This window comes from Bufo bufo, chromosome 6, assembly GCF_905171765.1.
Source record: "Bufo bufo chromosome 6, aBufBuf1.1, whole genome shotgun sequence".
Classification (NCBI taxonomy): Eukaryota; Metazoa; Chordata; class Amphibia; order Anura; family Bufonidae; genus Bufo; species Bufo bufo.
The window spans coordinates 410306077-410319555 of NC_053394.1; the positions used below are offsets into that span (position 1 = coordinate 410306077).

Here is a 13479-nt window from a genome sequence, read left to right on the forward strand (position 1 = left end):
CTAAAAACGTCCAGGCACCCGACCAGATGCCGTACTCGTCTAGGTTCTTACTAGGAAGACCCTGGACTTCCCCGTACCTGCTCAACCACGTTAAAATGTCTATACAAGAAAGTGACTCATTACGGGTCAAAACGGTCACCTTCTTGACCTCACTCTGCCGGGTTATCGCTTGCACGAAACCCTTTCCAATCCGGCAGGTCCTTTGCCAGCTCATACCCAGACCAGAAGAGCTCAAGACCCTCGGGCCGGGCAAAGCTGACATCAAACTCCTGGGTACCAAACGGATGTATCAGGGCAAAGATATCACACGCCCTGATGCCCATCTGAAAGAGAAGCTCCGCCACCCTTTTCCTGGTAGGGCAGGCTTCATCGCCTCTCCACTTCAGACAGACAACATTCCGTCTGGTCGGCCCGGGGCCGGTTGTAGGTGAGGACCAGGTGGTCTCGCTCGAAACTTGCTCTCGGAAGGCACGCAGGCCATGCCTGTCTACCCAAAAGGACAGATCTACCTGCTGCCCCCCTACCGTAATGGAACTTTCCCCTCTCCTTAAAGCCTCTAGAAGTTGCCGCTCCAAGTTACCGTCACCAGTATTTGGAAATGTGGAGGACAATGGAGGACGACCCCCCCCCCCCCCCCGCTGGCATAACTCCTGCCAGGTGTCAAGGACGCAGGAGGGGCAGTCAGACCGGGCCCACCCTCCCCCACCAAACTACCTACCACCTGTGATGCACTAGATCCCCCCGGGGGGGTGACACGAGGGGGGCCAGCCACTTTCCCAGCGGCTGGTCTAACCCCCGTACCCGCCCCGGCCCGACGCCTCAGTCCCAACAAGGTCCCTGACCTCACATGACCCAGGGACCGCGAGGGCACTGACCAGCGCACCAGCAACTTTTCCAGCTACCGGCGCTCTGCCAGCCACCACCCCCACAGCCCCCCCGACCGCTGGCACAGCAGAGGGCGCAACTGAGGACTCCAACACCACCAAATCTGGGGGTCCCTCCACGCACACCGCTGGGCCAGTTGGGACCTTAGAACTCATTATATTAACATTATCACTAACAGTGACATCATTAACAGTGACATCACTAACAGTGACATAATTTACAGTAACATCATTAACATCATTAACAATAACATCATTAACAGCGATACCTTCCTTATTCTTCATGCCTTCCCCCTGACTACCTGTAGCCCCCAAGACCTGAGGCCCCCAGCCCCCGACGCTTAATTAATCGCCGGAAGAGAGGGTAGAGACAGAGGAAAGGTACCCCGTGGCCACATACCTGTCTACCCCGCCAGGGGAAACATATCCTTTTTTAATTTTCTTTTCCTCTGAGGGCTGCTGCTTTGCAGCACCACTGTCCCCAGCAGTCCCGATCATATTGACACTATCTCCCGGGTCCGCCCCCCCACTCACTTCCCCTGCAGCGCCGCTACCGGCCACAGATACAGTTACTCCAGTGGGCGGGGCCACAAGACCGGCGGCACCCGGGAGACTATTCATAACATCAATAGCCTCCTCTACCAATTCAGCCTCATGAGGGCTGCCCTCAGTAAGTCCTCCAATCTCTGGAGCACAGGATTTCGCGACGATCTTCTCTATCGCACACATACTTCCGGAGGCACCTTTGGCCACGCCCTCCGGTCCACCCCCGGCTCCAGCAGCACCGGAGCGCTCCCTCCTCCCCCCCCCTCTCTCGATGCTATCTTCTCTTCCACGTCACCCTCGCTACCAGCGAGGATAGCGTCCGGCGCCATCTTAAGTCTTTTGCTCTTCCCGCCTCTACGTCCCGATCCCACTTCAGAGACCGGGACTGGGAGGTTGACGGGGTCTGCGCCCTGAGCCGACTTTGCAGCCGGCCCAGAGCGCATTTGGTAAGGAACGAAAATCATTTTGGTCTCACCCACACTGTCTTTCTTCTTCTTTTCCTTTGTCCTTCCCCTCTTGGGACCAGCCTCGTCTGTCAACAATTCGTCCCCAAAGACCATGTTTTCCATGTGCACCCTTGGGGACTCCAGCATTCTAATCTGCTCCATCAGCTGCACCCCCACACCACTGCTCTCACCGTCGGTGTCCTCATCATCTGAGCTAGTGGGGGGCAGGCTGACTTGCTCCGGCAGCAACGAAGACCCGACAGACGAGGTCCTCCTGGCATCCGATATTTCCATCTCTGTATTTTTGCCACCCGCCATCTCTGCAAACCGCGCCTCATTCAGGAGTTTTTCCTGGAAAAGCCCGCCGTTTGAAAGGATGCAAGCCCTCCTCTCTTCCAGCTTGGTTACCGCCGCCTTGAGTTTTTTAATTCTGGCGGAGATCTCCGGGCGACGGCTTCTAGAGGCTCTGTCCGCCTTTAACCTCTCCACCTTCAGCTCCTCTCGGAGCCCTTTCAAGGTCTTACCAAGGTCCTCGTACTCCCTGAGGTATGCCAGGATGCGGGAGCCAAAGGTAGTAGCTGGCTCACCGGGCTTCATCTCGCCCCACCCAGCGACCGCTGGCCCTGGCTTCCCTCCAGGAGCACTCACCCCTCTCTTGCCGCAGATGGACATGGCTTCTGTGGAGCTCTTTTCACTCCCTGGGGTTGCAGGGGCTCCACAGACTTCATACCTGCCAGATCTTCCAGGCCAGAGGGAGGCTGATGATGATGCTGAGGCCTGTAGTTCACCTCCCCTACTCCCCGCCGGCCTACCCCGGGAAGCAGGATCCTGGGCCTTGCCTGAGCGTGAGCTCATGGCCCAGGTCCCTACCAGCTCCCTAGGGAGAGGCAGGGCCTGGGCTGGGGAGAGGTGGAAAAAACTCCCCACAAGTCTGGAACTCCTCCTGGGGAGCAGATGTTAGGAAACTTCCCAGAGAGGCCTGCACTGGAAGTTTCAGGAGCTCAGCAGACACACCTCCTCTCACTGTGGCTGCTGGCACCAGACTTGCCCTCCAATAGATCCTCGTTAAAGGATTTAAAGTGTACTCATTCCAATTACAGGGCGTCGAAAGAGTCCTGTATTGTTATTTTTCGTCACTACCTCCCCGAGTCGGGAGTGGGTAATTTGCGCGCCTGCTGCCTTCCTTGTATGTGGTAGCCGTTTCTCAGGCTCCCTCTCCGGAATCAAACCCTTATTCCCCGTTACCCGTGGTCACCATGGTAGGCGCAAAAAGTACCATCGAAAGTTGTTAGGGCAGACATCCGAATGGATCGTCGCCGTCACGGGGACGTGCAATCGGCCCGAGGTTATCTAGAGTCACCAAAGCGGCCGGGGAGGCCGAGACCACCCCCTCCCGCGGGCCCCGCCGCGCCCGGGCCCCCGGATTGGTTTTGGTCTGATAAATGCACGCATCCCTGGGGGTCAGCGCTCGTCGGCATGTATTAGCTCTAGAATTACCACAGTTATCCAAGTAACGGTTGGAGCGATCAAAGGAACCATAACTGATTTAATGAGCCATTCGCAGTTTCACTGTACCGGCCGTGCATACTTACACGTGCATGGCTTAATCTTTGAGACAAGCATATGCTACTGGCAGGATCAACCAGGTAGGCGACGGAGCGAGGAAGGCGGTTTCCCGGAGAAACCTGCCCCCCCAGTGCGGAGAGGGAGGAGGAGGCGGACGGAAAGATCCGGAGTCTGACCGAACGCCCCTGAAGGGGCGCGCGCGCAACCGAGCGCGGCCCTCTGCTCTCAGCGGCTAGGAGGGGGAGGAAGAGGAGCAGACGAGGGCGGTGGGGGTGAGAGGGAAGGAGGTGTATCCGGAGGATGAGGAGAAGAAGCCCCCAGGGCCGAGGCCCGGGGACGGGTCGCCAGCCTCTCGGGCTCCTTGTCTATCCGCTTCAACCCTGTAGTCTCTATTCTCTGGCAAAACGCAGGGCTATATGCGGCATGGATTATCCCACAACCCGGCAGCCAGCCCCCGCAGGGGAGGTCGCTCGGAAGGCACAGGTCACGCTGCCGTGGGTCGCCAAAAAGTGGATCGCACGACTGCACCAGGCAGCCGGCGAGGAACCCGACAGCAGAGAAAATGTTCTGTCGCCACACGGGAAACACCGTGGACATGGATCGACTCAGGTTACTGGAGAGTGTCGGAGGGCAGACACCCCACGCATCCCTTAGGCCCAAAACAACTCGGGTGACTGGGGAGCAGCGGAGAGCATACAACCCACGCAATCCCTTAGGCCCTTGAAGGTCCTCCCATGGTGAGACCACACGACTTTAGAAACATTTTTTCTGGAAGCCCGGGTTTACGGATGTCGACCGCAGAGATAATGTGCCGCAGCCACACAGAGAACACAACAGGAATGGAAAAACCGAGGTTACTGGGGAGTGTCAGCCGCAAGACACCCCACCCATCCCGTAGGCCCAAAACAAATCGAGTGACTGGGGAGCAGCGGAAGGGCATACAACCAACACATTCCCTTAGGCCCTGGAAGGTCCTCCCATGGTGAGACCACACAACTTCAGACACATTATTCTGCCCGCTCGGGTGTCCGGCTGTCAACTGCACAGTAAATGTGCCACCGCCACACAGAACACGACAGGAATGGAAAATCCGAGGTTACTGGGGAGTGTCAGCCGCAAGACACCCCACGCATCCCGTAGGCCCAAAACAAATCGGGTGACTGGGGAGCAGCAAAAGGGCATACAACCAACACATTCCCTTAGGCCCCGGAAGGTCCTCCCATGGTGAGACCACGCAACGTCAGACACATTTTTCTGCCAGCCCGGGTGTCCGGTTGTCGACTGCACAGAAAATATGCCTCCGCCGCACGGGGAACGCCGCAGAGACGGAACAAACCAGGTTACTGGCGAGTGACAGAGGGCAGACACCCCACGCATCCCTTAGGCCCGAGGCAAATCGGGTGACTGGGCAGCGGTGGAGGGCATACAACCAACGCATCCCTTAGGCCCAGAAGGCCCTCCCGTGGTGAGACCGCACGGTTTCAAACACATTTTTCTGCCCGTTCGGATGTTCGGGTATCGACCGCAGAGAAGATGTGCCGCCACACAGGGCACACCACAGGGATGGAACAACTCAGGTTACTGGGGAGAGGCAGAGGGCAGACACCCCACACATCCCTTAGGCCCAAAATAAATCGGGTGACTGGGGATCAGCGGAGGGCATGCAACCCAGGAGGTCCCGTGGTGAGACCGCACGACTTCAGACACCTTTTTCTGCCCGTTCGGAGTGAGCTCAACAGGACAGCCAGAGAGGATCCCCCCAAGCACCCACCACCAGCAGGAGCTGGGTAGGGGGTTGCATGGATGAGGGGACCGCCACGAGCGCCGCAACACACAGTGTCGAACCCGGGCTAGAAGGGAGAGGGGACACGCTAGCCATATGCCGGCACAGACTCCAAAGTCCGGCCGAGCGAGGGTCCCTACCCGTCGGGTCATGACAAGCCAAATCGATCGAGGGTGGAAAAAGCAGTGGGAGGAGTGGGGGACTCCTGCCCAGGCTCCTGGAACTGATCCTGGGGTGCGACGGCCAGGTTCAATCTCATTCGCGGTTCTCTCGCTCAAACCATCAAATGATACCTTCTCTTGCCGGTGGGAGGAGTGTGGGACTCCTGCCCAGCCCCCTGGAACTGTCAGTGGGATGCGCCCGCCCAGTTCGCCTCCCAGGGCCTCTCTACCTTCTTCCGGGAGGTGTTGGAAAGGACCCCCCCCTTTCGTGTCACATCACCCTGAGACCGGCATGTGGCAAGCCCTCCTGCCCAGCCCCTGGAACTGCTGCTGGGGTGAGACAGCCAGGTTCACTCTCATAGCTGGTTCTCTCGCTCAAACCATCAAATGATACCTTTTCTTGCCGGCAGGAGGAGTGTGGGACTCCTGCCCAGGCCCCTGGAACTGTCAGTGGGATGCGCCCACCCAGTTCGCCTCCCAGGGCCTCTCTACCTTCTTCCGGGAGGTGTTGGAAAGGACCCTCCCCTTTCGTGTCACATCACCCTGAGACCGGCATGTGGCAAGCCGTCCTGCCCAGCCCCTGGAACTGCTGCTGGGGTGAGACAGCCAGGTTCACTCTCATAGCTGGTTCTCTCGCTCAAACCATCAAATGATACCTTCTCTTGCCGGCGGGAGGAGTGTGGGACTCCTGCCCAGGCCCCTGGAACTGTCAGTGGGATGCGCCCACCCAGTTCGCCTCCCGGGGCCTCTGAAGGGAGAGGGGACGCACTCGCATATGCCGGCACGGACTCCAAAGTCCGGCCGAGCGAGGGTCCCTACCCGCCGGGTCGCGACATGCCAAATCGATCTAGGGTGGAGGAGGTTCGCACAGACAAGAAGATCCGAGGGTGGAGAAAGCAGGAGGAGGAGTGGGGGACTCCTACCCAGGCCCCTGGAACTGCTGGTGGTCTGCGACCACCCAGTTCGCCCCCGGGGCCTATCTCCCTTCTTCCAAGGGGTGTGCGAGACTTGACTCCCATGCCATGATACACCACCTCTGTGAACCAGGAGAGGCCTATCATCATGCCCAGCCTCTGGAACTGATGACCTGAGCCAACTTCATTTGAGATAGAAAAATAGTTTATTTCATTTACACATACATATTAATCACTGCAACTTGAAGTGTTGGGCAGACATTCCATCTCCCTCTCCACCATGTTGATTTCCTCCTTGGGGGCAGCGGCAGATGGGGTCCGGCCCTCATCACTACTACAAGATCTCTTCACCGGATTGTAACCATGACAGATGTCATCCAGCACTTTCTCTCGGTAGTGCCTGTCCGCCGTGGAGTTTGTGTGTGCCAAGTACTTTGCAAACAGAGACTTTTCAGGATCAGTGTACCTTGCAAGCGTCCCAGTTTCACAGACCTTCCTGACCACCTGACTGGAGATATCGGGGAGGTTATACCTGGGAACGAAGGGGAGAATAAGCTGAAGATCCGGGCAACAAAGAGACAGAGAGCAGGGATGACTGCTTGGGCACTACTCACTTTGATTGGTAGCTCTTGATGTCTCGTGAAACAGTATGTCGCTCAGTTCCCACTGAAGAGAGGAAGAATTTATCCTTTGGATCGTCTATGTCACTTCTGGTTAGCAATGGCCGGACTTTTTCATAGTAGGCCTGAAACCACTGAGGAGAGAACAAGGGTACAAAATGTTTAAATGGAAGAGGGTGGGAGCTGAATAACACCCGGGGACCAGCAAAGGGGCATCTCTGCTCACACTCACCGACTCTTCATCATTATCCAGCGCGAAAGCAGCAACTTGTTGAGTAGAGGTCTTGTGGGTTCTTACACCGATCACACATAGTTTTTCACCTTCGTACTCATGGTGAATCCTCTCATCCCACTCTCCCACCTGCAAGGAGAAGACATGAGGAGCGACGAATGGTGAAAAAGAACCCAACATACTGAACCAGAAAAGCGGCTTAGTCATGTTTTGGACTACCCCCGGTGGCTGAAGATGCTTCAAGACAAGAAGGCACTCTAGGTAGAGGATAATTTCAGTTTGCTGATAGGAAGTAGCGCAATTCGCCCAGGCTTGGGCTATGCACTTCAAGAACATGCTCTTGGCATCCATGAGGACTGCTCGGCAATCGGACGGGCTGGGTGATTTTTGGCTCAAGGCCGCGTACCTAAGACAAGGGGAGAAAGAAGACCAGAGAAGTTAGGTACTCACCAACAGGGAGTGGGGGAAGACCAACAAATGACTCCACTATCCCAGCCCTACATCTGGCTCCACATTCACCTCTTGTCGACCCTGTCTCTTGAGAGCCCCTTGGACAGGATCTTTTGGATGTCCTCGGTGACCGTGATGAAGAACTTGCACTTCTTGTACAGGTCAGGCTGCCTGATGGAAAGGTTGGTGGAGCGCATATTGTACTTTACGAACCGCCGGATATGCTGGATGCAGTTGAGCCTAGTCTGGTGAGAGAGCTTGGCTTCTAAGAGCTTGTCAAAGTAAGAACGAACCTTCTCAATGTCGCTGACAAAGTCTAGGCAGGCACGTTGTGGGTTCATAAAGTATAGGAACCGGGCAACCGCATCCACCTCCTGCTGTAATTGCTCAGGCCCAGCGTAGACCGCAGGTAATTGGCGTAAGGTTTCAACAGAGGATCCCCAGAGGGATGACGGTTGTACAGCCCAGCGTCCTGCATCCTCTTCCGTGCAGCACCTTTCCCTGTGGTTTTCAAAGTCCTAGAGGCAGGGGAAAAGGATGATGAGAAAAAGGAAACAGTCACGGTGGAACCATGAAAGTCAAGGTTCATCACCGAGGGTCGTGTACCCACCTGGGAGTGCATTGAAAGAAATTATCATCGCTATCATCTGGAGACTCGGTTGCAGATAATAGGCCCATGGATCCTGAAGGGGTCACATCCCCCTCCACACCTGAAGGGGCCAGATCCACCTCCACTAGGCTCAGGGTTACTGAGGCACACTCCTCCACTGGGCTCACGGTTCCTGAAGAAACCTCCATCACCACTGGGCTCACGGTTCCTGAAGAAACCTCCACCACCGGGCTCAAGGTTACTGAAGCATCCTTGTCCTCCACTAGGCTCAGGGTTATTGAAGCCTCATCCTCCTCCACTAGGCCCACGGTTTCTGAAGCTACATCCTCCCAATCACTGCTGAGCTGGCAAACAGTTCCATGATCGTTGTGGGTGGAAGATGAAAGATGCTGGCTGGCCTGGGCAGGAGGAATAGGAGTACCAGACGTCAAACTGGCAGCGCTATAGAGAGAAGTAGAAGGTACGTAAGTAACTAGAAGGGTGTTCAGATGGGAACACAGGTGCACCACACATTGCAGGACCTTACCAGGGAGAAGGGGGCTTATCAATGATGGTAAACCCTCTGTCTTCCAGGAAGCGTACGATGTCCTCAGTGGATTGAAGGGAGGCGACCTGATGGTAGCTGATGGTGGTACCACGGCTGGCAATGTTTTTTAGGGAGGTCTTGGAAGATAACAGACTGGATTGGATTTCATCGTCTGTACAAAGTCTCATGCAGCATCTCCTCAAGTGCGTGGATAGGTCTTTGTACACTTTGTGACAGACGGCACAGGTGAGGACAGTCCGGTTGTGACTTGGAAGAGAGATAAAATTACAATATAAACATGGGTATGACAAATCACACACGCTGGCTTAGTGCTACTTCATGGAACTGCTGGTGGGATGCACCCACCCAGTTCACCCACGGTGCCTCTATACCTTCTTCCGCAAGGTGTGAGAGACAGGGATCCCTCCATGGCATGACACACCACCTACAGTCATGTGAAAAAATTAGGACACCCTTTGAAAGCATGTGGTTTTTTGTAACATTTTTAATAAATGGTTATTTCATCTCCGTTTCAACAATACAGAGAGATTAAAGTAATCCGACTAAACAAAGAAAACTGAAGAAAAGTCTTTTCAAGATCTTCTGTAAATGTCATTCTACAAAAATGCCTATTCTAACTGAGGAAAAAGATAGGACACCCTTGCCCCTAATAGCGAGTGTTACCTCCTTTGGCTGAAATAACTGCAGTGAGACGGTTCTTGTAGCCATCTACCAGTCTTCGACATCGGTCTGAGGAAATTTTACCCCACTCCTCAATGCAGAACTTTTTCAGCTGTGAGATGTTTGAGGGGTTTCTTGCACGTACAGCCCTTTTCAAGTCACCCCACAGCATCTCAATGGGATTCAAATCTGGACTTTGACTTGGCCATTCCAGGACTCTCCATTTCTTCTTTTTCAGCCAATCTTTGGTTGATTTACTAGTATGTTTTGGGTCATTGTCATGTTGCATGGTCCAGTTCCGCTTCAGCTTTAATTTTCTAACTGATGGTCTCACATGTTCTTCAAGCACCTTCTGATACACAGTAGAATTCATCGTGGATTCTATGATGGTGAGCTGACCAGGTCCTGCTGCAGCAAAGCAGCCCCAAACCATGACACTTCCACCTCCATGCTTCACAGTTGGTATGAGGTTCTTTTCTTGGAATGCTGTGTTTGGTTTACGCCAAACATGTCCTCTGCTGTTGTGTCCAAATAATTCAATTTTGGACTCATCTGTCCAAAGAACATTATTCCAGAAGTCCTGGTCTTTGTCAACTTTATCTCTGGCAAATGTCAGTCTGGCCTCGATGTTTCTCTTGGAAAGCAAAGGTTTCCTCCTTGCACACCTCCCATGCAAGTTAAACTTGTACAGTCTCTTTCTGATTGTAGAGGCATGTACTTCTACATCAACAGTAGCCAGAGCCTGCTGTAGTTCTCGAGATGACACTTTAGGGTTTTTGGAGACCTCTTTTAGCATCTTGCGGTCTGCTCTTGGGGTGAACTTGCTGGGGCGACCAGTCCTGGGCATGTTGGCAGTTGTTTTGAAAGCCCTCCACTTGTAGACTATCTTCCGGACAGTGGAATGGCTGATTTCAAAATCTTTTGAGATCTTTTTAAATCCCTTCCCAGACTCATAGGCTGCTACAATCTTTTTTCTGAAGTCCTCTGACAGCTCTTTTGCTCTCACCATGGTGCTCACTCTCACTTCAACAGTCAGGAGCACACCAAACTAAATGTCTGAGGTTTAAATAGGGCAAGCCTCATTCAACATGCAGAGTAACGATCTACTAATTATGTGCACCTGGTGTGATATACCTGTGTGAGATCTGAGCCAATTTAAGAGGGAATACATGTGAGGGTGTCCTATCTTTTTCCTCAGTTAGAATAGGCATTTTTGTAGAATGACATTTACAGAAGATCTTGAAAAGACTTTTCTTCAGTTTTCTTTGTTTCGTTGGATTACTTTAATCTCTCTGTATTGTTGAAACGGAGATGAAATAACCTTTTATTAAAAATGTTACAAAAAACCACATGCTTTCAAAGGGTGTCCTAATTTTTTCACATGACTGTATGTGGCCGGGGATCGGGGACCCCAACATGGCCAGCCGCTGGAACTGCTGGACGGGTGCACCTGTTAGGTGCATGCTCATTCACGTTCTCTCTCAAAACAACATAATCTGCCCTTCTCTTTGCCAGCGGGAGGAGTGAGGGACTACTACCCAGGCCCCTGGAACTTCTGGTGGGATGAGACCACCCAGTTCACCCCAGGGCCTATCTACCTTCTCCCATGAGGTGTGGGAGACGGGGTACATTCGAGCCCCCTCACCCTTCTATTGACAGGCGCCTCAGACCATGGAGCCACCAGCGGTCTGTCTGAAACAAGCTGAGCAGTGGCCTGAGGGACGCGGTGTCCCGGGGGAATCTGCTGACTGGTTTCGGGGTGCACTTAGCAGCCATAACCTTTGGAGGACACGCTCGGCTAACATCCATTAAGCCGGCGGACACTCGCATGGCGGCCGTGTGGCTGGCTGCCTGGAGGCTTCAGCGGACACCGGCATGACAGCCCCTGGGCTGGTACCCCCACAGGCTTCGGTGGATAGTCGCCATGCAGCCCCTAGGACTCGGCGGAAACTCGAATGGCAGCCCGCAGTGCTCGGCTAAAACTCGCCCGGCAGCTCCTGTGCAACCCACCCAGCAGAGAGGGTTCCCATCCATGGGTCATACTCACAGCATGCCTCGTTCACGGCTGATAGGTGTCTGTTTCGGGGACGGGTACATGGCGAAATGCAAGCGGAGAGCAGTCTGCAATACATCACGTTGCTTGTGAAGCGAAAAAATAAAATGGTAAACAGGATTTACTGCCTTCACAATCAGATGCACCTGTCCGCCCGGCGGCCCGGGAACTCGGCAGCCGATGGGCTGGTGGCCGGAGTGATTGTAAGCACCTGATGCATGTCAGGGTCTGTATTATTAGAAAGGTTAGATTAGTTAGGTAAAAGATACAAGATACAGTTAGCTGATCCCTGGTTTTAGTGCAGGGATCTGTGTAGGGCATTAGGGATAGGAAGTTAGGGACTTGAAAATACCTCTAGATATAGATTAATAGTTTAGGTTAGTGTTTAGGGCTATTTAGAACAGATTTTAGGTTAGGGATTTAGTGTAATTTTGTGTCTGTCTGTCCGTCCTTGTTAAAAAGTTTTGTTTTAATAGTTTTTTGTTTGACTGTCTGCGTGTTTCTGTGTTAGAGGTTATTTAAAACTTTAGTTTTGTTATATCTGTCTTGTCTTTGCGTCTGATTGTCCACGTTTTTCTGTTTTATAGTTAGAAAAAAAAAAAAGTTTAGTTCTTTGTGTTTAGATTTGTTACATCTGTCTTGTCTTTGCGTGTGATTGTCCGTGTTTTTTCAGTTTTATAGTTAGAAAAAAAAAAAGTTTAGTTCTTTGTGTTTAGCTTTGTTACATCTGTCTTGTCTTTGCGTCTGATTGTCTGCGTGTTTCTATGTTTCTTAATTTATTGTCATAAAAAAAACAAAAAAAATTATATTTACTCTGAATTAGATTGGTTTTTAAGTTAGGGGTTTTATTTAATTTCCGTTTATTACTTTTATTTATTTTATTAATTTTTTTTTGTTTACATTACAAGTTAAATCAATTTTTTTTAACACACGTCCCTACCCCAATAAACCTTTAGCCAAATCACCTTTGCATAAACTATGAGTGCACCGGGCCGTGCAGGCAGCCGCGGTCGGGCCAATAGAGGAGTCAGTTCCGTTGCTGGACCGCTGCCAGCACGGGGCCGCTCCTCCAGTCATGGACAGGCTGGTGCAGGTGTCCGCCTGATCCGTGAGTTTTTTAATTTAAGCAGCCGTCCAAGGGCCATACTTTCACAGGACGCCGAGACAGTAATGGCTCTGGTGGCTGACTCGAGTGCCACGGAGTCCTCAGCCCCAACTTTGTCAAGTGACAGCAGCACTGAAGTAGGTAGGCACCCGAGGCAAACGGTGCCAAAGGTCTCCAAGGAGCCCATTGGCAGGGGCTCTACTGTTGAGAGGAGCAGGCAGCAGCAGCAGCATGCTCCGCCTGTGCACACTGAGCCCCAACAGGCGCAAGACAGCACCATCCCATCGGACAGGAGGTTGGTGCGGAAGTCACCTGTTTGGGCTTTCTTCACCCTGGCAACAGATGATGTTACTGTTGCCATTTGTAACCTCTGCCATGCCAGGGTGAGGAGAGGGAGGTCAGTTGGTCGGCTGGGTATCACAGCCCTAAACCAGCACATGCGACTGAACCACTGGCGGGAGTGGGAACAGAGTAAGAGTGGTAGTAGCAGCATCGCCACCGGCAGTGTGCAGGGGACAGCAGCTCCTGCCACTGTACAGCAGCTCCCCCTCTCTATTGCAACTACTGATTCCCACCCACCAGCTCCCTCTAGTAGAGGTATTGGTACCGGCAGCCATCCCTCTGCAACCAGTGCACTCTCCTCTATCTCCTCTGCCGTCCGGCGCCAGCCATCAGTTGCTGATGCTTTTGAACGCACCGCGCCCTACGCCCCAGGGGACCGACGTGTGCGTTCACTCAATGGGCTCCTGGCAAGGGTTATTGCCCAACATCTGCTTCCGTACAATCTGGTTGACAGCAACCCATTTAGGCAGATGTTGGAGCAGGCCCAACCCAAATGGTGTGTCCCCAGCCGCCATTACTTTGCCAGGACTGGCGTCCCTGCCCTGCACCAGCGCCTTGTG

The 13479-nt window shown here is 53.3% G+C and overlaps 1 long non-coding RNA gene across 1 annotated transcript in view; it reads right to left on the reverse strand.

The window, feature by feature from the left end:
* Positions 1–8473, reverse strand: part of LOC121004602 — a 110525-nt gene extending 102052 nt beyond the window's left edge. Inside the window, exon 1 of the long non-coding RNA XR_005779790.1 lies at positions 8404–8473. This is a non-coding gene — a long non-coding RNA (uncharacterized LOC121004602). The remainder of the gene's footprint in view (positions 1–8403) is intronic.
* Between the last annotated feature and the right edge of the window lie 5006 nt (positions 8474–13479).